Source organism: Tenebrio molitor, chromosome 1, assembly GCF_963966145.1.
Source record: "Tenebrio molitor chromosome 1, icTenMoli1.1, whole genome shotgun sequence".
Taxonomy (NCBI): domain Eukaryota; kingdom Metazoa; phylum Arthropoda; class Insecta; order Coleoptera; family Tenebrionidae; genus Tenebrio; species Tenebrio molitor.
In genome coordinates this window covers 19,850,412-19,874,473 of record NC_091046.1, presented here as the reverse complement: position 1 = coordinate 19,874,473, position 24,062 = coordinate 19,850,412, and the positions used below count along the sequence as shown (strand labels likewise).

Here is a 24,062-nt window from a genome sequence, read left to right as displayed (position 1 = left end):
TAAAGTTTCAGCCGGTGCTATATAATTTTTTAATGAAAGTTGCTACATAAAAGTAAAATAAGATGTTAAATGTAAATGGAGATTTTAACGCTAGAGCAGACAAGAATTGCAATTGTTTCTATAAGGTTATGGTAATGGTGTCTGTTATTCATAGACATTTTCACAGAAATTTAGTTTAATAAAACACTATTGTTACGATCATCGTGCATTGTTTTCACTTTTAATTAAATTCCCACATTAAAACGAACCTGACATTGAACCAAATAAAATTACGTTATGACGCGTGCGGTTAACTGTGTGGATCAACCACGACCATGAAGAAATAAAAACCATTGTTACTCATGAACAACGAATTACATGCCTAATTATGTAGAGCATGAATATTAAATAATTGGGTGATTACTCATTGACAAGGGGAAATTAAAATTTAGCCGGTTGCAAATCGCTAAATGTTGCTCAAGACTTTTTACACCAAATTTATGCTATACTTTAAATAGCGGATATGAGCGTTAGGATAAAACTAATGGTTTTTACGGATATTTTATTTACGCAACAATAATTGCAAGGTTTTTGTTACGAGTAAAATAGAATTTTATTTTGAAATCTCGTACTCGATATCATAAAATGTAGAATCTACTGTAACAAAAAATTTAGTGTTGCTCTTAGTCTTCATTTTGGGTCTTACACAACAGAAAAAATTATTTATAAGGATGAAAGATACCTAACGAGTAATGACAGAGAAAATCCTCATAAGTAGTACCTACTTTAAATTTTCTTGATCATAAAATAGTTCAACATTTCAACGGCTTTTATTTGCCGAACAATTTTTGTACAGAATGTCATTCTTTAAAGATTAAGAGAATTTATAAATTCTACAGAAGTAGGTATAAAGAGTATCTACAGAATGATATATTCTGCTTTGATTAATAAATACATTCGATTGTCAAGTTGATAAGTCATATATCTTTCATCATAATGAGTATAAATAATTACGTAGAAATTATTGTATATATTAAACCGAAAAGAAAACAAGAAATTTCTACAATTATTAAATTAATTTGATTTATTGAAAACGAAAACAGTAAATTATATTTGCGTAGGAGTGTAAGAAAGTTTACAGTTTTAAAATACATAATATGCAATTAAACCTTTGGAGCTCGAATGCGCATAAAATTAAGTTTAAAAAATATTAACTGATGTCCGACTGGAATTTTCGGAAGTCTAAAATCTATCTAATCTCTTTAAATTACGTTTGTGCCATTCATCAAAAAACCATTACTATATTTTATTTAGGTGCACATGGTAATGGTCAGAGGGGTCCAGATTACATTAAATATGTTGATGAACTTAATACGCAATAATCCTGTGATACATGTTTATAGTGGCTGTTACTAACTCTATAATGTGCACGCGTATGGCTGTAAACGAGCGTTTAGTCAAATGTATTGCAATTTCAGTTTACTTGGTTGTTTATAACTTCTGACTGTAACCACTATGCAGAGAAATATAATATGAAAGTTATAGATATGAATTGCTATAGTTCATTGTACCTAATTAAATTAATTGTTTTTAAGTTGAATTGTGTACATTCAGAAATGAACTAGAAAGAATTCACTCAATTGGAGTGCTTTGTAATTATGATAAAGTCAGTACGTAATACATATTGAATCTTTGTTACTTTTAGTTAATTTTTGTACAAATAGTGTATGTTAAGTTTAGATTACATCACAAATAATTGAAAATTTTGAATAGTCGAACCTGACTATCAGAATTATATAAAAATTTTTTGTTACATTGTATTTTATTATATAGATCATAGGATTTTGAAGTACATTTCTATTTATCAGTTAAAATTGTATTATGAAACGTTACAGTTAAGAAGTTCTACGTCAATTTACCTATTGACTTGATATACCTATGTATGAAGTCAATCATAACTCTGAGCGTAACTTTAAAGTAATTCACTTACAGTGGAAAGTAAATTTAAAGTATCGATCCAAAATGCTAGCAAGTAGTGTGAATACAAGTTTTAGTTGAACAGTAGGTATTTATTGCCAGATTAAAATAGTTGAAATTAGTTACAAAATATATAAAACGTGATACCTACTACCCTCATGATTTGAAAATACACTATCCCACCTCCACCCGGCGGCACGGCAATTTTGCCGGAGTACATACACTATTACGGATATTACTATCAAGTAATAGTGCAGTGCTTATCAACATAATTACTGGCGTCTTGCCTCCGCATTTTGACTTTGTTGTGTATTATGTTCTGTGTCAATGTTAAGGAACTTCCTCACGATGTGACATGAGTATAATAATATACCTTTTTGAATTTCAACTACCAATGTGTTATCTAAATCCAGAATTTTTAAATTTTTAAAAAGAGATTGCGGTACTATTCCCGTTGCTGAAATTACAAGTGGTAAAATCGAAATTTTTTCTAAACACCAAAGATTTCTCATAGCAACGGACAGCTCTAAATATTTATTAATTTTTGTGTTATATGTCTGTGTTATATTATGTGAATTTGGAACAGCTATATCTAAAAGATATGCTTGCTTTTGTTGTTTATTTAAAATTATAATGTCTGGTCTGTTATGTTTAATATGAATGTCAGTTAAAATTGTTCTATCAAAATATAACTTGTAACTGTCATTTTCCAAACAACTTTCTGGTGCATAACTATAATGTGGTTGTGTATTCTTTAATAAATTGAATTTAACAGCTAAATTCATGTGTATAATTTTAGCGAATATATCGTGTCGTTTTTTATATTCGCTTTGAGCCAAAACGGTGCAAGAAGAAATGATGTGTTCAATTGTTTCCCCTTCAGTTCCGCAAATCCTACATTTATCAATTATCGATTGTAAACCGCATATGTGTTTTTTATAATTTCTTGTATTTATAACACGATCTTGTATTGCAAATATAAAACCCTCCGTCTCAGGGTGAATATTTGATTTCTTAAGCCATGCATGAGATGCCCGAATATTAACTTCTGGTTGTTCCAGTTCTTTAAAGTATCTCCCATGTAAAGACTTCTGTTTTATATTTGCTATTGTGTCAGGTATATTTGGCTTAACAATGTCTGAAATTATATTATCACTTAAATTTAAAGGTGTGTAGCCTTTATCGGCTGAAACCAAAGCATTGAAAAAGGTGTTATCACGAGCTCTATTGAGGAAATAATTTTTTAGTGAAGCAATTTGATTTTTTAGCAGTATTTCTAGATTTGAAAAACCCCTACCTGCATCAGAATCGCCGTTTTAAGCACGCCTGAGCGTGCGAAAACAGGCGATTCAAGCACGCCGAGCTTTAAAGGTTGCTTAGGTAACAACAAATTCACCTACATTTTGAACAATGATAAATAAACATTTATAGAAAATTTATGATAGCAACGAAACAACAACAATTGATCATTTCTATATCAACGATTAATGACACAGATTACTTCGAAAAAGGTATTTCAATTTACTTTTTTTATTATAATTTTCAGATTGTAGTCCAGGTATAATAAAAAATAGCGTATGATACACGTTTATAAGGGCCTTTAAAGCACTTGCGACGTTAAAAGCACTCCGCTACGCGTCGTGCTCTTAAACTCGTCGCGCGTGCTTTAAAGGCTTCCTTATAAACTTGTATCATAATATACTATTAAGACTCCTTTAATGCGTTAATGCACTGCAGATTAAAAACACAAACAACGCAAAAAGTGAGGTTAAATTTAAACTGTTGATCTGAAATTTGTAATCCGTGGTGCGCTCACAATCGACTCTTCAACGTCAACTTTGAGGGGACATTTAGATGAACACCCTTTATTCTGATTTCACGGAAAAGATAGTAAAGACAAATTAGAGCAGCACTGAAGCAAATGAAGGATGGGAGAGCACCAGGAGGCGATAATATATCAACAGAATTATTTAAAGCAGAGGGCGAACAAACAGTAGAAATCTTACAATAGAGCCTCTTCAATATGATATGGGAAAAGGAACAAATACCGAACGAATGGAAGGAGGGAGAATAATAAAAATACCAATAAAAGGTGATTACACCAAGTGCAACAACTGGAGAGCAATAACATTAATACCCACAGTATCAGTAAAGGTAATAGCAAGGATATTATTAGAAAGAATCAAACCCGAGATAGAGAAAAAGCTGAGGAAAAATCGAGCAGGATTCCAAGCAAAATGCTCCACGACAGACCACATTTATGCACCTTGAGAATAATTCTGGAACAGGCCAAAGAATGGCGAAGCGATGTAAACATTGGATTCATCGATTTCGAAAAGGCCTTCGACAGTGTCAATAGAGAACAAATGTGGAGAATTCTGAGATTATATTGAAAATCGAGCAAGATGATACGCATGATAAAACTATTTTACGATTACAAAGCGAGAGTAGAGCACGGAAAAAGTACACAGACCAATAAACATAGAAAGCGGAGTAAAACAAGGTTGAGTCATGTCACCCACGCTGTTCCTTATCATCATAGGTTGGATAATGAAAAAGATAACAGACAACAGAACCGGAATATCATGGAAATTGCAGAACAAATTGGAAGATATCGGATTTGCCGACTGTGTATTTACTAACCGAAAAGAGAAACCATATGCAGGGGAAATTACAGAAACTGGAGGCAGAGGCCCGAAAAACAGGGTTAAAAATAAACGTCAAGAAAATCACTACATCGGGAAATAGAAACGAACAAATAAGGCAAATCAAGATAGGGAAGGTCGACATCGAAGAGGTGCAAAGAGTGAACTATTTAGGAGTAGTAATAGAAACGAATGGGGGAAGCCAAGTCAGATGTACTAACAAGGATAAGCAAATCACAACTGGCGGTGAACCAAATGGGAGGCATATGGAAAACAAATGTAGTCTCAACAAACACGAAGGTCAAAATGTCGAACTGCACAAATAAAAGCGTATTGCTAAGCGGTGCTAAAAACTAGAAAGTTGACAAAGAGACAATGCCGAAATTGCAAACATTTATAAACAAGTCACTAAGGAAGATACTAAAGATACATTGGCCAGACAAAATAAACAGCATCGAATTGTGGAACAAAACCAAGCAAGAGCTAGTAGAAACCACACTAAAACGAAGGAAATGGAATTGGATTGGACATACATTAAGAAAGGCAAATGACAACATTGTAAGACAAGCACTAGAACATCAACCGGTAGAAAAAAGGAAAAAGTGCACACCCCTCAACGCTAGAAGAAGCTAGAAGAAGGGAACACGAGGCAATAGGCTTGAGTTCGACGGACCTAAAGACGATAGCGAAGAATAAAGAAGAATGGAAAGATGCAATAATCAACAAATGCTTATTTGCCCTACGGGCTTTTTGAGTCCGAGTTACAATATAAACATACTTAAATATAAATTTTTGCGCGATTGTACTCTATTTGCTTGTTTACCACGTCTGTTTCCAAGACGGTAAGCTCTGTTTACTCGTTGCTAACGATAAACTCGACGGTAAGTAATTTTTGGTGTTCTAGAACGGTAAGTAAAGTTTATTCAAAATTAATCGATTATTATAATAATTTTTATGTAGACAGAAGTTGAAGACAAGATGTGGGGGCACTTTCTGGAAACACATAAAGCTCTTGTAGTCGGCTTTCCTTGGCGCTGCAATGAAATAGCATTAGCAAACTTGCCGCGACATTAGCATTGTCAAAATTTTCATACCCCGCATTTTCCTTGTCTTCTTGATTAGGTACACATTGAGGTTGTTGGTTTCGAAAATTCTTCATTTATGTAGACGGAAGTTGAAGACAAAATGTTAGCACTTTCTGGAAACTCATACGGCTCTTGTGGTCGGCATTCCTTGCCGCTGCAATGAAATAATATTAGCGAACTTGCCGCGACATTAGTATTATCAAAATTTTCATACCCCAAATTTTCCTTGTCTCCATAATTACACATTGAGGTCGTTAGTTTCAAAAATTCTTTATTTGTGACGCACCCCACATTCAAAGTTTCTTCTACAACATCCACTTCGTTTTCGGAATCACTAATATCACTCATTTTACTGCTTGTTTTTCAACACAACTGGCGATATTTGCGCACAAAAACACGTATCACATTGGGCCTATTCTAGATGTGAATGTTTTGTAATAAATATCCAATCGCGCAAAAAATCTCATAAGCATCATGAACGTTAATGACAATGTACCGATCTCAGACAATTTTTGAGTCGTTGCAAGCTCCTCCTCCAAACAATTGTCTTCGATCGGTACATTGTCATTACCGTTCTTAATACTTAATATACTCTAACAGTTCCAAAAATTTCCAAAACAAAAACCTTAATTCTTATTACTACCTCTCTCCTTTTCTATCCTTTCCCTGCTCCTCCATAGGTATAGTAATCAAAATCTGCAAAAGATAGAGGGATAGAGGATGCGTTGGGCTAGCCACTCAACTACACTAAATCATTGGCAATTGCATTATGGTATTGTAATATGTGTAGGTATCTAACACCTTTAAATTGTTGCTTCTTAAATAAAAGTAAAATACATTAAAAATAACACACATTTTAATACATAATTAGAAAATATTTTTCTTAATGATGTTACTGAGTTAGTAACATCCGATATAAATTTGGATTCGGATTGTCCTCTTCTAAAATTTAAAAAAAGTTGTTTTCCCCGTAGCGGTTTTGACTGTGTCTGTAGATTGTGTTTCGTTTCCTATTTCCTATTTTAAAGAAAAAAATTCTCTAGCGATAATAGAGAAAAGACATCTTAAACTTGACCAGTCAGAATTGAGCACCATCAAAGCAATTTTGCTTTCCCAAGGTTTCGAAGTCAAAATTTTAAGTAAACTTTTCGCTGATTGTTGCGGTATCAATAATTATTTTTGCTGTCCGATTTTTTAGTAATACTTGAGGACGACCTTTCGGGATTGGTGAAATTGAAAAGTTTATAATTCGATTATGTGAACTACGGGAAAATTAATTTTAGTCATTTTGGAGTCTCTTTTGCTGTCGGCCTATGCCTGTTTTCTATGGAGAGGCATTTCTGGGAGAGGCTGTATATTTAAAACACAATGTAATGTTTTGATTTCATGAAAAACTATATTTTTCTTGTTCGTACTGAAAATTAAACACTACCCAAGTACTCGTATTTTATACTACTAGTTTGTCTTGATTATTTTATACAAATTTCTCAGAAAATATGTTTAGATATTATATGGAATATTAAAAATATGTTACAACTGACTTAAGTTTACACACTCAAAATCCAGAAATCAGATTTTTAATTTTGTGAAGTAATATATTTTTAAAGTTTCGTAAGTAATTGAATGTGTGGTGATAGGGTTTAAAAACGCGTTCCAGATACGGTCAGATTTGGATTGCCTATATATCCTCAAGACACAAAGAAAAGTGATTTTTCATATGAAGGCTGTACGTGTTTATCTGTCTGTTTTTTTTTTGTTCAGAATAATTTTTGCAAAAATTAACTGATTTGAATTTTTCTATTTCCAAAATATTTGTTTCTGGATGAACTCCAGACCCATCGATTTGAATATTTCTTTAGACAAAATAATTCATTTAGTGGAGACTGTAAGCCTATTGATTTTGGTGTTAATCGGGTCGATTGTTTTGAAATAATGCACAATTTCGAAGAAATTTGGACATACGAATATGACAATATCGTTCAAATATCTAGTAATGTATAACGGTAAACTCTACTAAAAATCTTTATATTAAAAATGATTTTGGTACAAACAATCTAGGTGTAAATTAGAAGCGATTTACTTTTATATTTTTGTGGCGCCCTTCTGTTAAATTTAAAAAAGCACCTCATCCAAAAACATGTATAAGTTATTGGACTGTAGGTTAAAGCGGAAATAAGTAAAAATCCTGTATAGCCCGTCATTTAGACTAAAACAATTTCTAGTTGGAATTTCATGAATTTATGACGTGGTAACAGCATTTTCATATAAGTACAAATTCAGCTATAATTTTGAAGATAATTTAAAAATCACATATGACCAATAATAGGGAAATTTCATGATTGTTTCGGTTAGAAGCAGAAAAGTATTGACTAAGAATACTTATAAGTAATGCAAATAAAAATTTAATTGGGTTAGTATTTACGACACATACTCTTGTGATCTGATATTATCAATATATCTACTTATTTTAATACCACCTTACTAATTATTATGCCTTTCAACATAGCAAGCACCTTTTCCGTATGTAAATATGTGAATGAATCACTTAAGAAGCTAACAATACAGACGGTTTCAAGAATTAACTGTTTATATTTATTATATTATAATTTGATTGTAATTTTGTAAAATTAGTGCAAAAACAAGAATAATCGAATGCACATGAATTCATTGGTAAAAATTCCCCAGCGATAGTGGCACCAGAAATGTAGATCCGTGAATGCGCAGTATGCGCATAAATTAACCTGACCATAATGTAAATTTATATTAATAGTAGGTATGACGAGACGACCAATGAAAAAGAGCGTCCTGTGGCGTCGGGCGTGAACGTAACACGTGCGGCGTAGATACATGTACATATACATTTTTACAACTTACGTAAGCTCGTTTAATTTTAATTACCATGCTGTTACTCGTGATGGCACCATTTTCCGTGGTATTGTGTGCAAACAGAGTTTATGACCAATTAAATTGTTTTCCAATCAAAAAATCTACCGCACCTGATGATGTGAAAACGGAACGATGGTGTGCAATTAAATTTTTATTAAACTAAGTACTCGTCGACTCGTCGAAATTGAGGTGTGTTTTTGTTTCAAAACTTTCTTCGTTAACGATATTTGCTTCTGTCAAAATACTAAAGGACACGTAATTTTGACACATTTTATTCACCTTATTTTAAGTATCTACACCTAGTCTTTTACTTTTTTGTGAAATGCAACTATCTGATTTGAACATGTATCGAATATTTATGTGTATTCTGTACTTAAGGCAAAGGTCAAAGATCTCTATGAGAAAATTTTCAATATAAATTAACATACCCTTAGGATATTAATATTGAAAATCGCACTAACTTTCTAGGTAACTGAACTTCAATGAAGATATTTTTACCTCTTTCTTTAAAGCACAACACATTATCACTTACGAGACAAGTGTTTTAGGTCTTCTACAAAATAAAAATTGCATTCAAAATAACCAAAATTTCCCAGAAATCATTATTATTATGTATGTTGTAAAAGTACAATTTGTATCATAATTTATGAGCAAAGCTTTTAATAGCAAATTATCAGCACATAGGTTGTTGTTAATGTAGACACATCAAATAATAACAAAACGATTTATTTCACTTTAACACTTTAAACTGATCAAAATGAAAGTAAAAACGAAAAACAATTTTATATATTTGTTCAAATAACTACATATTTAAAATGAGCCCGTGAACATTACAAAATTGTAGAATTTTATTTTTATTAAAGTTTGTAAAAATGTAAAAGTATAATTCATAATCAGATTCAATTTTGGGTTTGAATGGTTCGTCTGAAATCTGAATACGAGTATAGTCTACGTTATAATACAAGTGTCTCTAAATCAGGGATGAGCAACCCGCGGCCCGCCACACTTTCTCATGCGGCTCTTTAAAGATTTTACATTTTGACTTTTGAAACTTTTGTTAACCATTGCATAATTCACCAACAGAATCTTTGCGCAAAAATTTTAAATATGCCTAATGTTACTACGCCTGTAATAAAACTTATGAATTTTCTCAAATCTCGAGCGTTAAATCACCGCCAATTTAATGAGTTTTTAAAAGATTGGGGAAGTGAATATGGTGATGTAATTTACAACACAGAAGTGCGTTGGTTGAGTAGAGGTGCTATGTTAAAAAGAGTATATAACTTAAAAAATGATATTCAATTGTTTGTGGAAATGAAAGAATATCGATTTCCCCATTTCAAAGATAAAGAATGGATGTGTGATTTTGCCTTTCTCGTCGATATAACTCAGCATTTGAATGACTTAAACATGGAACTTCAAGGAGACCAGTTCATTCATAACATGTTTGATAAAATTAATGCTTTTGAAAGCAAATTAAAATTTGGAACAAACATCTGTTGTCAAACAACATGTCACATTTTGCACACCTAAAAAAAGAAAACCTTTCCGAAACCTGAAAAAACCGTTCGTAGTTTTAACATTTTTTCTTCCCCATTTAACATAGACGTGGAAACAGTTCCGGATGAGTTACAAATGGAATTAATAGATTTACAAAACGACACGGATTTAAGAAATAAATTTCAAAATGTTGACACATAATTTCTACCAAAAATACATAAGTTTAGAAAAATCCCCACGATTAGGCAAAGCAAATAATGACACTTCTTGGAAGTAGTACCTATGTTTGCGAATAATTGTTTTCCGCAATGAAAATAATTAAAAGCGATCATCGATGATGTACGGTTATAAAGCTGCGTGCGAGTTGCTGTGTCGTCTATATCTGCAAATATAGACCAATTGATGACCAAGAAGCAATGCCAAATTTCTCATTGAGTATTTTATTTCGGTAATTTTTATACTAGATTTATTTTGTTAATAAAGATATAATTTGAGTTCATCATGTTTCTGAAATTTGACGCTGGCCCGTTGTAAAAAAAGGTTGCTCATCCCTGCTCTAAATGATGTCGGGTCAAGCCAGCTTTGGAAAAATTTTTTATTTTGCCACCTTTTAGAAACAGATGCCCAACTTTAGTTGATTATTATTATTATTAACGGTCACTTCTGACATTGACGTTTTGTTCGTGCTCATAGTAATTCCTGAATATAGGTACACTGTGTGGCGATATGATGGGGGGATGTGTGTTCCCCTGTTGATGGTGTCGATATTAAATACATAATTATATCGGGTGTTTTTTTTTAATTTCACGTCCAAGTTGGCATTGAAGAGTCGATTGTGAACGCACTACGGATTACGGATGACGGATCAGCTGTTTAAATCTTACGTTTTTACACGAGTGGTGCGTTCAAAATCGACTCCTCAATGCCAAGTTTGAGGTAAAATTAAAAAAAAACCGATATTAATGTAAACGGAAGCAAAACACACGTGAAACTTGTTTTTGGTTAAAAGCCAACAACCTAACCTGAAAATATGACAACCAGTGTTTGCTGAATGTATTCTACAAATAAAGCGGCACATTCAAAATTTGATAAGTTTTCATAGCAAGCTGCACCAGACAATTATTTATAGATACCCTGTACTTTATACAGCGATGTGCATCTATGTTAATTTAGAAAAAAGCTACCAAAACAGAATTTCGGTTTTGCTACTACATAGTTTCCTGATTAAAAAAAAAAACAATTAATTTTATTTCAGCTGTTTACCTTATTCAGAAATTTCTATTAATCGCTGCTAATAGTTTTTTAATTAATTTGTTTGAAATTAGCATTGCTGTTGGATTGTGCGTAGATAAAATTCGAATTTGGTGGAGAAAACAAAGTTATTTATAGTATAAATTATTATTATATAGCATAGCTAAACGCGCCTAGCAGGTCCATGGCTTGTTTGGTTATATTTTTCCAACTGTCTCTATTCTTCGTTTTTGCCCTCCACTCGGTAATCCCAATCTCCCTCAAGTCTTCCTCTACCTCTGCTTTCCATCTAGTCCACGGTCTACATTTTCTCCTTCTCCCGCCTATTCCACACGTCATCAACATTTTGGGGACTCTTCCCTCATTGGTCCTCTCCACATGTCCTAGCTATCTAACTCGTTGTGTTCTTACGACCCCTGTTATATTTGTTGCCTGTTATCTCCTCGTTTGTTCTCCTTCTCCATACTTCGCCCATCTTTCCTTTCCCACACCTCCTCAAGTTTTGTTTTTTCAGTCTTATTCAGGGTCCACGTTTCGCATGCGTATACGACTACTGGTAGTATCACCGTCGCGTAGATCCTGATCTTCGCATTTCTGGAGATGTTTTTGCTCTTAATCGTTCTCTATGGTGCACCTATGCATCTATTTCCTGTCATTATCCTAGTTTGGATCTCTTCTGCGATGTTCGATTTTCTTGTTTCTAAATAGTTGAATCTGTCTACTTCCTCGATATTTGTAGATGTGTGAAATTATTGAGGTTATGAATATTAATTTATATAGTTTAACTAAAAAGAGAAAGATTTTACTTTCATTGACCTATAAGTTTGATTAGCTTATCTTGAGTGCTCCTTGTTTTCATTCGTGAATTAATTCTACTAGGAGTACAATTACGAAGATTATGGTGGTTAGGAAGTTAAATTTTGTGGAAATTATCAGGGGGGTAATCAAAAATTAAGAAAATAATGGCTGCAGTGTTTTGGCCGTTCTGCGTTGTTGGACTAGTACTAGATGATCTGAAAAAGGGGAAAGCAGACGCAGACATGAATCAGGCCGTGTTAGAAGCAATTTTTTCAACTTTTGTGGTTTTCTATTTGAATCCACTTCAAATTCACTAAAAATTCCTGATTGTGTCCGACACATTGCTTCATTACGATGCGATGTCACTGCTGTGCAGTACCGAAAAATCTGTGCCAAGTATATGCGGTGTAATGAGCTCAACTTGCTTATTTCTGTTACGACGATTTTACTCTAAGCAATATATCGTATCACCTTACGTCTTTTATTTTTACGACGCAATTGTAAATGTTAGAAGTTAATTTTTAATTTAATTTTTACTTTAATTTGTTTATAATCTAAGGCAGTGGTTTTTAATCTGCGCGACATGGGTCAGCGGGGGCCATAATGCCCTCAAGGAAGGTCCACGAAGGCTTGAAGAAATATTACAAGCATTTTCAATTAAAATGAAAAAAAAAATTCATAGGGTTTTATTAAATCTTGAGTTTAGTCTAGGGACCCCCTCAGCACAAAATGGCAGTGTCATGTGGCATTTTTATACAATTTTTTAACCTAAAATATTGATGTCGCCCAAATTTGTATCCTTTATCGCAAACTCTACATTGTGTATAGCAGTAGGGGCCGAGGGTGGTATCAAGCGATGGGTTAGGAATAACAGAAACGACGACGACGGTTTTGAATATTTGAGGCATTGGTTGATTTTTGTCGTGACACTCGCTTCTTGAATTCTTTATGTTCCCAATGGAAGAAAAATAAATTCCCTGTCTGGTCATTTTTTAACAAAAATGATTATATTTTGCTTTAAATAAATTGTCGGCCGAAAAAAATTTGTGTATTACACGGTTTGAAAATGTTTTGCAAGTGCAAGCACAATTTGTGCGATTTGGCATTTTCTAGCCTTGTGATACAAATAACTATTTTTGAATGATATTTTCCTTCTTATTTGTATTTGCGACACAATTTTCCATTTGTCAATTCTGGTAAGAATAAAAAATTTGATATTGTTGGGCAATCATAATAACCTAAAATAATAATCATCGTTGAATGATCTTTCCAACGCTCTTAACAAATTATAAGGAAATGTCGCACATAATTGACTTTTCTTTCTATTGAAAGTTTATAGTTATTCAAACATGATCATAGCTAAAGTAATTTAAACAATATATTTCTGACTGCAGCAAGAGGTACCCACTAATCGAACCGTCATATATTCGCATTATCATCACATAGTAGAAATTACATAAGGTAACAAGTCGTGTTTTTAGGATACTCAGTTTAACTAGGAAATTATTAAGCTCGTTTCAGGTGTTAGTCCTTTTTGTCTGTAAAAGATTATGAAACAAAATAATGTTCCAGAAATACCTGCACGCATTTATTAATGAAAAATTTCTGGGATCGTGTGAGCGCAAACTTATTATGATTTAATAACGAATGCAAGTAAAAATTGAAAGGGGATAGAGTACAAGCGCGTGGGCAGATACATAAAACTAAGCTGTAATTATACGTATAAGTGTTTTAATTGTGGACGAATAGAGGTACGTGTCGTTCTATCTGGACAAACGGAGACTTCTTATGAAAGGCGTCTTCAGATTGATCGAGGAGTGCAAGATATTTACCTGGTCCGGTGTTCCTCTGGCTATGGTAATGTGAGAGAGGGCAAGAGGTCAGCTTGAGTCAAGAGCCGCGTACACGCTAGGTGAAAAGTCTACATATAGTACGGTCAGGCATATGCCACAATGTTTTAGTCTACTTAAACTCTATCGGATTTCATCAAGGAAGTAACTGTGAAGATTTTTTCATCAATTCAAGTGCAAATATTTTAATTGCACACTATGTAAAATCCTTCCAACACAGATCGATCTTAATGCAACTTTACTTCAAATCACTTTTATTTTACTAATGTCTAATTACCTTATATTTATTTTATGTTATTTGCTACCAAATTCTTATTCATAATTAGTGAAGTGTTTGACAAGTTCAAAACATGAACTTACAAGGTCATTCCATCTTTTACATGTTGTTAACTTTTAATAAGAAATCATTGAAAACTACAAAATTACACACTCAATTTTTGTTAATCACATAATCAGTTCATGAATGTATCTAAGTTAACATATAAAAATTTTACTTCTGGTAAAACGTATCATTTTCATTCAAGGAACCACTTACATCAGAACGTATGGAGTAAGAACTTTTTGCTATTACATACTACATTCTTAAGATATACCTAAAATTTACAAACATACCATTATTTTATAGACCATCCATAATAAAAATGTTGTTTCTGTAAGCACATAGGTAAAATGAAAAGTAGCATAACTTTAATGTTGTTCAGATTGAAAATAGGATTTTTCAAAAAAGAACATAACATTTCTTTTTTTCCCTTGCACTTCTAATGTATAATTAAAGATTATTTTCTTCATAGTTATAAGTACAGGGTTATTATTATAAATGATTACAGTCGAAACAGCCCATGCCCATTTTATGAAATTTTTGCCTCTTTCATGTGAACTGTCAATTTTTGTCGCCGTCACTGTCATTTTTTAGTTGAAAAGTCCGATGATGAGAGTTTTATTTTTTTTTTTTAAATTAACGAATCTAAATACATAGGTATAACGAGTTGTTTTGCAACCAATTCTAAAAATATTGAGTTGTTTTGCACCCAATTTAACTTCTGTCATCATTTTGATGTTTTATATATGGAGCGGCAACCATAAATTTTACATAACCCTGTATGTACTATTGCGGGCAAAAAAAGTGAGACATCAACGTCATTGTCTTGACTTTTAATGTGAAATAACCCTTACCCTACTTTGAATTGATTGACGTTGTCATTAAGTATTGTAGGTTGTAGGGAATGATTGTAAGTCAGCACGTAGTGAATATTTATTTAATGCAAAGTTCCAATCAAAATCTACCTTTATCAAAAGAAGACGGAATTTGGAAAAGAAAAATAGGAGTATAAAATAAATTTTTAAACTGTCAGCTGGAATAGTGTCAAAAAAAAAGACAATAAAGCTTGAACCACATCGAATTTTTCAAAACTGACAGAAATTTGATGTCAAACTTTTTTTGCCCGCAATAGTACGACTACTTAAAAAAATCTGTTTTACATTATCGAAATCTATTTCCCTCCACCACCTGGCGCCGACGGCACTGCAATTTTGCCGGAGTACATACACTGTTACGGATATTACTATCAAGTAATAGTGCAGTGCTAATCAACATAATTACCGCCGTCTCGTCTCCGTATTTTGACTTTGTTGTGTTTTTATATTATGTTCTGTGTCAATGTTAAGGAACTTCCTCACGATATGACATGAGTATAATAATATACCTTTTTAAATTTCAACTGCCAATGTGTTCCCTAAATCCAGAATTTTTAAATTTTTAAAAAGAGATTGCGGTACTATTCCCATTGCTCAAATTATAAGTGGTAAAATCGTTTTTTTTTTCTAAACACCAAAGATTTCTCATAGCAACGGAGAGCTCTAAATATTTATTAATTTTTGTGTTAGGTATATATCTGTGTTATATTGTGTGAATTTTGAACAGCTATATCTAAAAGATGTGCTTGCTTTTGTTGTGTATTTAAAATAATAATGTCTGGTCTGTTATGCTGAATGTGAATGTCAGTTAAAACTGTGCGATCAAAATATAATTTGTAATTGTCATTTTCTAAACAACTTGCTGGTTTATAAATGTAATGTGGTTGTGTATCCTTTAATAAATTGAATTTAACAGCTAAATTCATGTGTATAATTTTAGCGAATATATCATGAGGTTTCTTATATTCGCTTGGAGCCAAAACGGTGCAAGAATAAATGATGTGTTCAATTGTTTCCCCTTCAGTTCCGCAAATCCTACATTTATCAATGATCGATTGCAAACCTCATATTATTAGTTTTTATTAGATTTTTATTCATTTTATTGATCAGCTTGCAAAAAATTAAAAATAACATTTCTATAATTTTTCAATAGACCCGCAAAAGACTTCAAACTTTTCCAGTAAATGTTACTCCTACATAACAGAGAAGAAAATGAAACTATGCACGTTGGCCACGAAAAGCAAAATCTCATCATTTGTGTATAATTATGAAATTAAAATTCTTTTTGAACTCACTATCTAGCTTCAAAATGACATTTCGCAACCGCAACAGTTAATTACGAACGTAGATTTCGGGGCTAGTGTTTCAAAAGCATCCAAAAAGCATTCGCCTTTTTGAGAATTCTGAAAATAATTTGACTTGACAATAATAAAATCTGTTTTACAAAACGCCATTTCTCCAATTAGGATGTTGCAAATTTGAAAGAGTGAAAATAAATCGCTATTAATTCGATTGACACTTTGGCAAGCGCATGGACAAGCGTAATCTATTCACAAAGGGTATCGAAGGGTTTCAAAAAATGAATGTTGTACAAACTTCGATGCGCGAAGTCATATTCGGCACATTCACGGAAATGGAGCACTCGTTCCTTGGTCGCTCGTGCGCGAAAAATATCTTCTCACACCCGAAAATTGAATTTGTCATGTATACATAGTTTTCAGTGGTCTGTAGGAAAGTGATCAATGATCATCTATTTTAACATAACTCCTCTGGGGAAAACCTAAATATGGTTTACAAAGAAACTCTTCCTTACATGCCTTATTTTTAATCTTTGTAATTAATTAATTCAAAGTGGTAACCCTGGATCTGACCAGATAAACTTCAATCCGTGCTGAATATTTAATTAAGAAAATATAATATACCTACATAATTTTTTAAATCTTTATCGTTTAATGAAATCCATGGCCCGAAGACAACTATGTAGTTTCAAATACGTAACTTAAATTGTAACAATTGTTTCTTTTTAGATATGATGTGTAAGCTTCTTTGATGAGTGGGGATAATACGAGTAATATTGTTTAATATTATGTGACGTAAATTTAGAAACCAAAGGTTAGTAGGTATACAGGGTGTAACAGAAAAAGTGCATTTATTTTAATTGGTAATTGTATTCATCAATTACAACAACTTTGTCCCCCCTTTATTTTGACGTGCTCTTCCCGTTGAATGCAATTTTATAAATCTGAAAACTTTTTTTTTAAACAGGAATCGTAAAAACTGAATCTTTTTATTCCCTGCGTATTGCATTTGATGAATAAAATGATTTCACTTTTGTGTGTTTTTTCTATTACTGCTGTTTATTTTGTTTCTTTATTCAATGTATTTAGATTAAAATCGTTCCATAGCCGGGTAAGCAAATCTTTAGTAACTTTAGATTAATTTTTATATTGTTTTCGAAAAAAAAAAATAGAAAAGTTATAGTTGATGAGTCCTATTACCGTAAAAATAAATGTACTTTTATCTGTTACACCCTGTATAGTATTAGTATTATTGTGTCATAGCTGAGATAAATTATTCGTTCCTTCAAAAAAATAAAATTAATGTTTTTGTGTACACAATTCGTACTATTTTTCTTGGATTAGTTTGTTTTAAATTAGTTAGTGGCAGGTACATCATTGCTGAATGTTATTGTAGACATTCTCAAGTTGTGTGTTATTTATTTACTGTTATTTCAAATGAACCTGCTGCAAAATGGTAGCTGACATAAAGGATGTCAATATTAATAATCAATTTAAATATAGTGACAAACCATCACATCGACCTAATTTATCAGACTTGAATAGATAACTGCATCATTAAGGTGATATGAGCGTATTGAATAAGTTATTGCTTCATCGAAAATATAAATACGAACATTATGACAAAGTTACACCTGATTGCTGTAATGAAAATGTTGCAGACAGACAGTACTTTCACACCTTCAATGGCTCCTCTCAATAAATAAATGTAATATTTTTATATTCCAATGTCACGAGTATGACAGCACACAATCAATATTTGTTCAGAATAAAAATGTTTGCTTTTAAATTTTATTAGGACATCTATTTCTTAACTACTGGTTTAACGAGTTGTTTGCAACGTATGAAATGTTCATCTTCTCTATTGTCAAGATTAGCGCATAAACAATCCCTCTATCTGGGAGTGGAAACTCGTAAAATAGATTTTCTATGGGCTACAGCCACTATTATGCTTTGCACATTGTTCTTAATGGTGACCTGCGGCTAGTTTCGGAGATTTTAATGTTGCATCGAACAATGAAATGACTACCGATCATTACAGTTACGTGCCAATAACTATTCGTAAACGATTAGACTTAACCTGCAAATAATTATTTTTATTATAGTTAATTTTTCTTCTATTGAGCAAAAATGTAAATGTTCTCTTATTGATTGTAGATCACAGAGCACACACAAATTTCAGATGTACATGGGTTACTAAAATGATAATTGAAGTAGCACAACTTGTAAATAAGTCGATTCAAACTGCATGGTAATTTAATTAAACACAAATGATATTTTGCATAATAATGCCTTTCATAAACTGTGTCATCAATAAATACTCTGGACAGTTCTATTATATGCAAATAGATAAATGTTGTTCAAATTGTAACATACGAGGGTACAACAACCATACGTTATCATAACATGGAACTGTAGCATTTTATTGTATTACGTCTTTATAATAGACCAATGCAACAATACCTCTACATACTAAAATGCAAAAATAAAGCATCGATTATAATTTATAATGTTTAATGTTGTTATGTATATGTGTTATGAGTGTTATGACCAAGTTATCAATGTTCTGTAGAAAATATTTTATGCAAAAACTAAGGTTTTGAATTAAAAAATGTAATTTATTTTTTACTGTAACTAAAACTCTCACAACAAATTTTACAAAAAACTATGAAAGGTCGACGAATTAAAAATTTGAGGGCAAATTAATATCAATTATAACACAATAGTTTATATCATAATGAGGTACATACGTAGCAATAACTTTTTTGTTTTGGTTTAGGTTGGTTTTGCTCTGATAGTCTTACGTCGTAGTTGGAAATAACCCTTTGCACATTGTAATACCTATAAGAGGTAAATGATTAATAAAAATTTGTGTTTTACAAGACATTTTGTGTTTATAATAACACAGTATTTTGTTCGATTTTTGTTACCCACCTCGATCACCGCAAATTTTCTTAAAATCTTCACACCTCAAATGAACTATAAATGTCTTAAATAAATTTACAGCCCTGCCAAGTTTCGCCGAGATGTCTTCTCAGCAGCCGGTATAATTAAGTAGCAGGAAGGTTCGAGCTGGAAATGTTTACAAGGTAGCCAGCCCTGCAGTGATTGATATATTGTTTGCAGTTGGCATCGGACCATCACCTTTAATTGTCGGCGTCTGCAGCTTTGTTCATAACGTTCGAATAGTCGACCTGTGGACATTGAATACGGTGCATGTAAGGTTGCTTGGGTCTATGACGTAATATATGGACCATTGTGTTAAGGATAAAAATGTAATGCACAGTAATAACACGTGTGATTGAAGTCCAGTGCCTGACAAGAAAGCTACTTATTCAGCGGTCTCCTGAAGAACACTTTACTGCCGCAGCTGACAGGAACCTCTTCAATGCGAATAGTAATACGGATAAGATGCGAGCTGTGTGTTCTTTTCCTCGCTAGGTTTTAACTGTGTTCTGCCATATTGTATTCACTTTAATGATTTTTAACTATAAATCTTCGGGCAATCTTGCATTTAACTCTTTCTGCTAATAAGTGGCGACCTAAATTCAAACTCGGATACGTAGATAAATAACTAGCTAACTGATGTTTAACTAATTAATCTTTTTTACGAGATAATGCAATACTAAAAATACACCGTTTACCGGTACATTTAGAAAAATATTATTCTTAAGTCTCAGAGTTTCAGCTAAACTCAAACTAAAACATAGATCCTTTTTAGTAAAACGTCATGTGAGTTTCACCTTCATCAAGGGTTTTCTGAAGTTTTTTTCAACCATATTATATAAAACAAGGTAGTTCACGTTAATAACACGAAAGTACGGTATGACGAAGTTACGAGTATTTTTTGTTTGTTCAAACGTTGTTTGTTTAATATTATTGTGTTTTATTTTATTATAAATTAAATACATATCTTCAAACCTATTATGTTATATATGTTATATATACATACATACAATTAAATAAATAATTCTATTTATTTTTTTTTTTTTTTATTTTTTCATTCGCTTTAATTAATATTACATGTGTTACCTTTAATAGTTAGACTAATGTTAAAATTTTGTTATAAACGAAAAGTAGGTATGTGGACCATGACATCAAGAAATTGCAAAGGTAAAGAAATCTATGTGGAATAACACTGCAAATTATCTAACAATATGTGAAGATTTGGATGCCGTTAGATGAAGATTACCGTGTGAGAGAGCTCGTTTTGTAGGTATAATTACATTTCTTTGATTCCGACGTTCGTGATACCATCCATAAGCCATCATGGAGTTGCGTGGTTTACGTAATTTGATTGAATAAAAATTTTATTTACACTATTCTGTATCTCTACTTGCTTACTTCCCGCTTCGGAAGTTTCTTATTAGTTAAATTTTAGTTAATGTAAAAATTTTATTACTATAACGTGGCAATGGATTATAAAAATATTAAAATATTTTGTGAAAATATTTCATGAACGTGATTTATTATAATTAAATCACTCAACATATCCGGAGAAATGTTAATATAAATTAGTACCTCAACGTGTAAAACGATATAGGTACATACTCTATTCTTTATCTTGATGAGTGGTCTTTGGGAAATTTTCAGCCGTCAAGTTGAATTTAGGGATTTTTGAAATTTCCCATGGAAAAGTGTGTTGGTAGTTGGTAGACCGGCCCACACTTTCCGGTCAAATTTGGTCCGATTTATGGTTTAAGAATCCGGTTAATTTCTCAAACCCAAACTTCTTTGCAACATTGCCCGGCATGGGCATAATGTTAGGATTGACCGACGACGGACGTCGATAGTTTTCGGAGCGGTTTAAGAATCGGTGTGTCTATATTTACATTTTGCGACATAAGATTGCGAGATTTAGACACGAATGCTTAACGATGATTCTGAATCTGAATGATAGCGATCGCAGTTAAAACACAGGATTTTACACCGCACAAAAATTTGGTGTGGAAAGTAAAACTTACAAACCTACCCATGGCTATCGACCACTCACCAAGATAAAGAATATCTAGTGTATATTATGTAGTCCGCAGTTTTCTGAATTTGAGACTGGATGCAATATTTTCTGATTTATTAAGAATTTGTTTACCTAATACAATATGAGGGAACATTATTCATCAATAATAATTTTAGCAACTTTTTACAATTTTTTTTTTAAATTGTGTTTCAGATGGATTAATTTATTGTAGCTCGCCTTTATACTGTTTAAATACTAAAGTTGTTAGTTGCAAACAAAAAAGTTAATTCAGTTTACGATTGATCTATGATGTTGTTGAAGCAACTAAAAATAAATTGAGGTGAAGGTGAGGTAATTACATTAAATTGTTTATGATGAAAGTAAGTGGTATATCGAATGAACTAATATAAGTTATATGCGTCGCCTGGATGTATACACGCTAAGATCGTTTTTAGCGTCTTCATCAAATGAGAAGTGAGAATAAGGTTCTTTATGATTCACGGTCATTAAATTTCAGCATTGAATTTTGTCAGCGAGTTTTTATATAGATGAATAGTTGTCATAAAATGCTCTTCATTTTTTGATAGTGATTCATTTGACTAAGCTAAATTGTTTTGGTTTTTGTTATCAATTTTTATCCCAAAAAAAAAAAATATATTACTTATTAAGGAAAAAACTAATTATACAGAGTGTCCCAAAAATGGCGTACTAACGGTGCACTAGGGTGTAGAAGAGATTATCGTAAACGTTCAGAAAAATGTTAAACAAATTCTATTGTACTTATTTGCTGATTTGGCGGTCTTTGAAAGTGGCACTTAACAGGTCAATTATTTCGAAATAGGTATATGTATTAAATTGTCATGAAAACTACCTCTAATCGTACATATTATCACAAAGTACAAGATCACTCATTACCAATATCTAATCCTGCATAATAGAGAATTTAGAAGCTTTGGAAATCGAAAAAATTATTTTTTCTTCAAACGTCCGTAAAATATGACATTGCACTGCTGCATTGATAATGCGAAAGTGTCAGTTCATTGTCATGGCATCTAACGAGCTGACCAGCGTCCGTGAAGTTATTATCTCCGCTGAGGAGCGTCCGTGAAGTTATTATCTCCGCTGAGGGCGTCCGTGAAGTTATTATCTCCGCTGATGAGCAGCTGTAAAGTAAACTAGCTAAATCATTTGAAATTCCTACCTGGTTTCTTAACATGTCTTAAATAATTTGTTTGGTTGGATGGTTGAAAAAAGTATAATTCCACAACATGAATGTTTTGAGAGCTTCAAATTTGTGTTTCAGGAAAACACGTGGCTCAGGCATCGTTACTGGAAGTTCTAGTAAGGAAAAACATTTTTCTAGGGTCCATAGGTTCATTAAACCGAGTTTTACATAACATTGGCTTTACATTTAAAGCAACTGATTCTCACAAAAGGTTAATGGAATTAGGACATGTTGCTATTTCAAGAGTACAATTTTTAAGATCTTACATGCAAAATTTGAATGCACAAAATCCTCTACAGTGTGTATACCTTGATGAGACATGGATATTTGAAAATGGATCTGTACACAGGTCTTGGCAGGATGATAGCTACAAAAGCATTAAAAAATGGAACTCTGAAGGGAAAAGGTAAGTTAAAGTATTATTTCAGATAGCATTATATTTGTTTTCTTGTATTACAGATCTATAGTGTTGCATGCAGGCAATAAGAATGGTTTTATTGAAGGAACAGCTTTGGCTTTTTCGGTGTAAAGCTGCAGGAGTACCTAACGATAAAGACATGACAAACATTGTAAGTTCACAGATGAATTTAGTAATTCTCCATGTGCGAATAGAGTAAGATGTCAGTTGTACGTTTATTACATTAGCGCTGTCAAATTTTTAATCGCATTTGTGATGGTTTTGTTTAATTTTGTTTGAAATTTCCACCGTATTTTACATATATAAATAGATTTGAATCCAAAGTACTTGTTTATTTCGTATTTTAACTACCACAAGCCCGTTGAACCTGATTCCTCCAAATACCATCATCCATAATAATACAATTTCAAATCAAATTTTGAACATCATAGACATTTTCACTTCTGTCGTGCAGTCTTAAGCACACACTTTAAATATAAATGTCTTGTCTTTGTAAATATATAATTATTTTGACATATTAAGCCGGACGCCGCGCCGGTTGTCATTCGCGTTGACTTACGCAGACAAACGTAGTAATATCGTGACGTCATGGATGTGTAATGACGCACACGCATTGCTTCGTGATTCTGACTATAGTAAAGTTGCCTGTTGAATTAGGTTATGTTTTTCTAAGTTTGAAGTTATTAATAGTGTCAATGTCTAGTGGGCGGGAAATTTAGCAACATGTTACGAGTATGTTCATTTTGATAGATCCGCATGTCAGGCACTTTAGTGACGGAAATCAAACAGTGTGCCTAACGTTAAAAAATAAATCATGGCCTCCCATTATGCCAAAACAATGAACACTTCTATTAAAAAATAAAGCGTACACGTATTGAGGGCTACTGTAAATGGGGATAAAATTAATTAATCGTTTCCAACAAATCGTATTACTGATATTTTGTATGTATGTATGTCAAATCTGCGAAAATTGCTTTTTATAAATTTTTAAATTGTTAG

General features: G+C 32.4%; 1 long non-coding RNA gene across 1 annotated transcript in view; it reads right to left on the bottom strand.

Annotated features, from left to right (window-relative positions):
• The window catches only part of LOC138141598 (uncharacterized), a 106,969-nt gene that overhangs the window by 79,236 nt on the left and 3,671 nt on the right, over window positions 1-24,062 (bottom strand). The window lies entirely within an intron of this gene.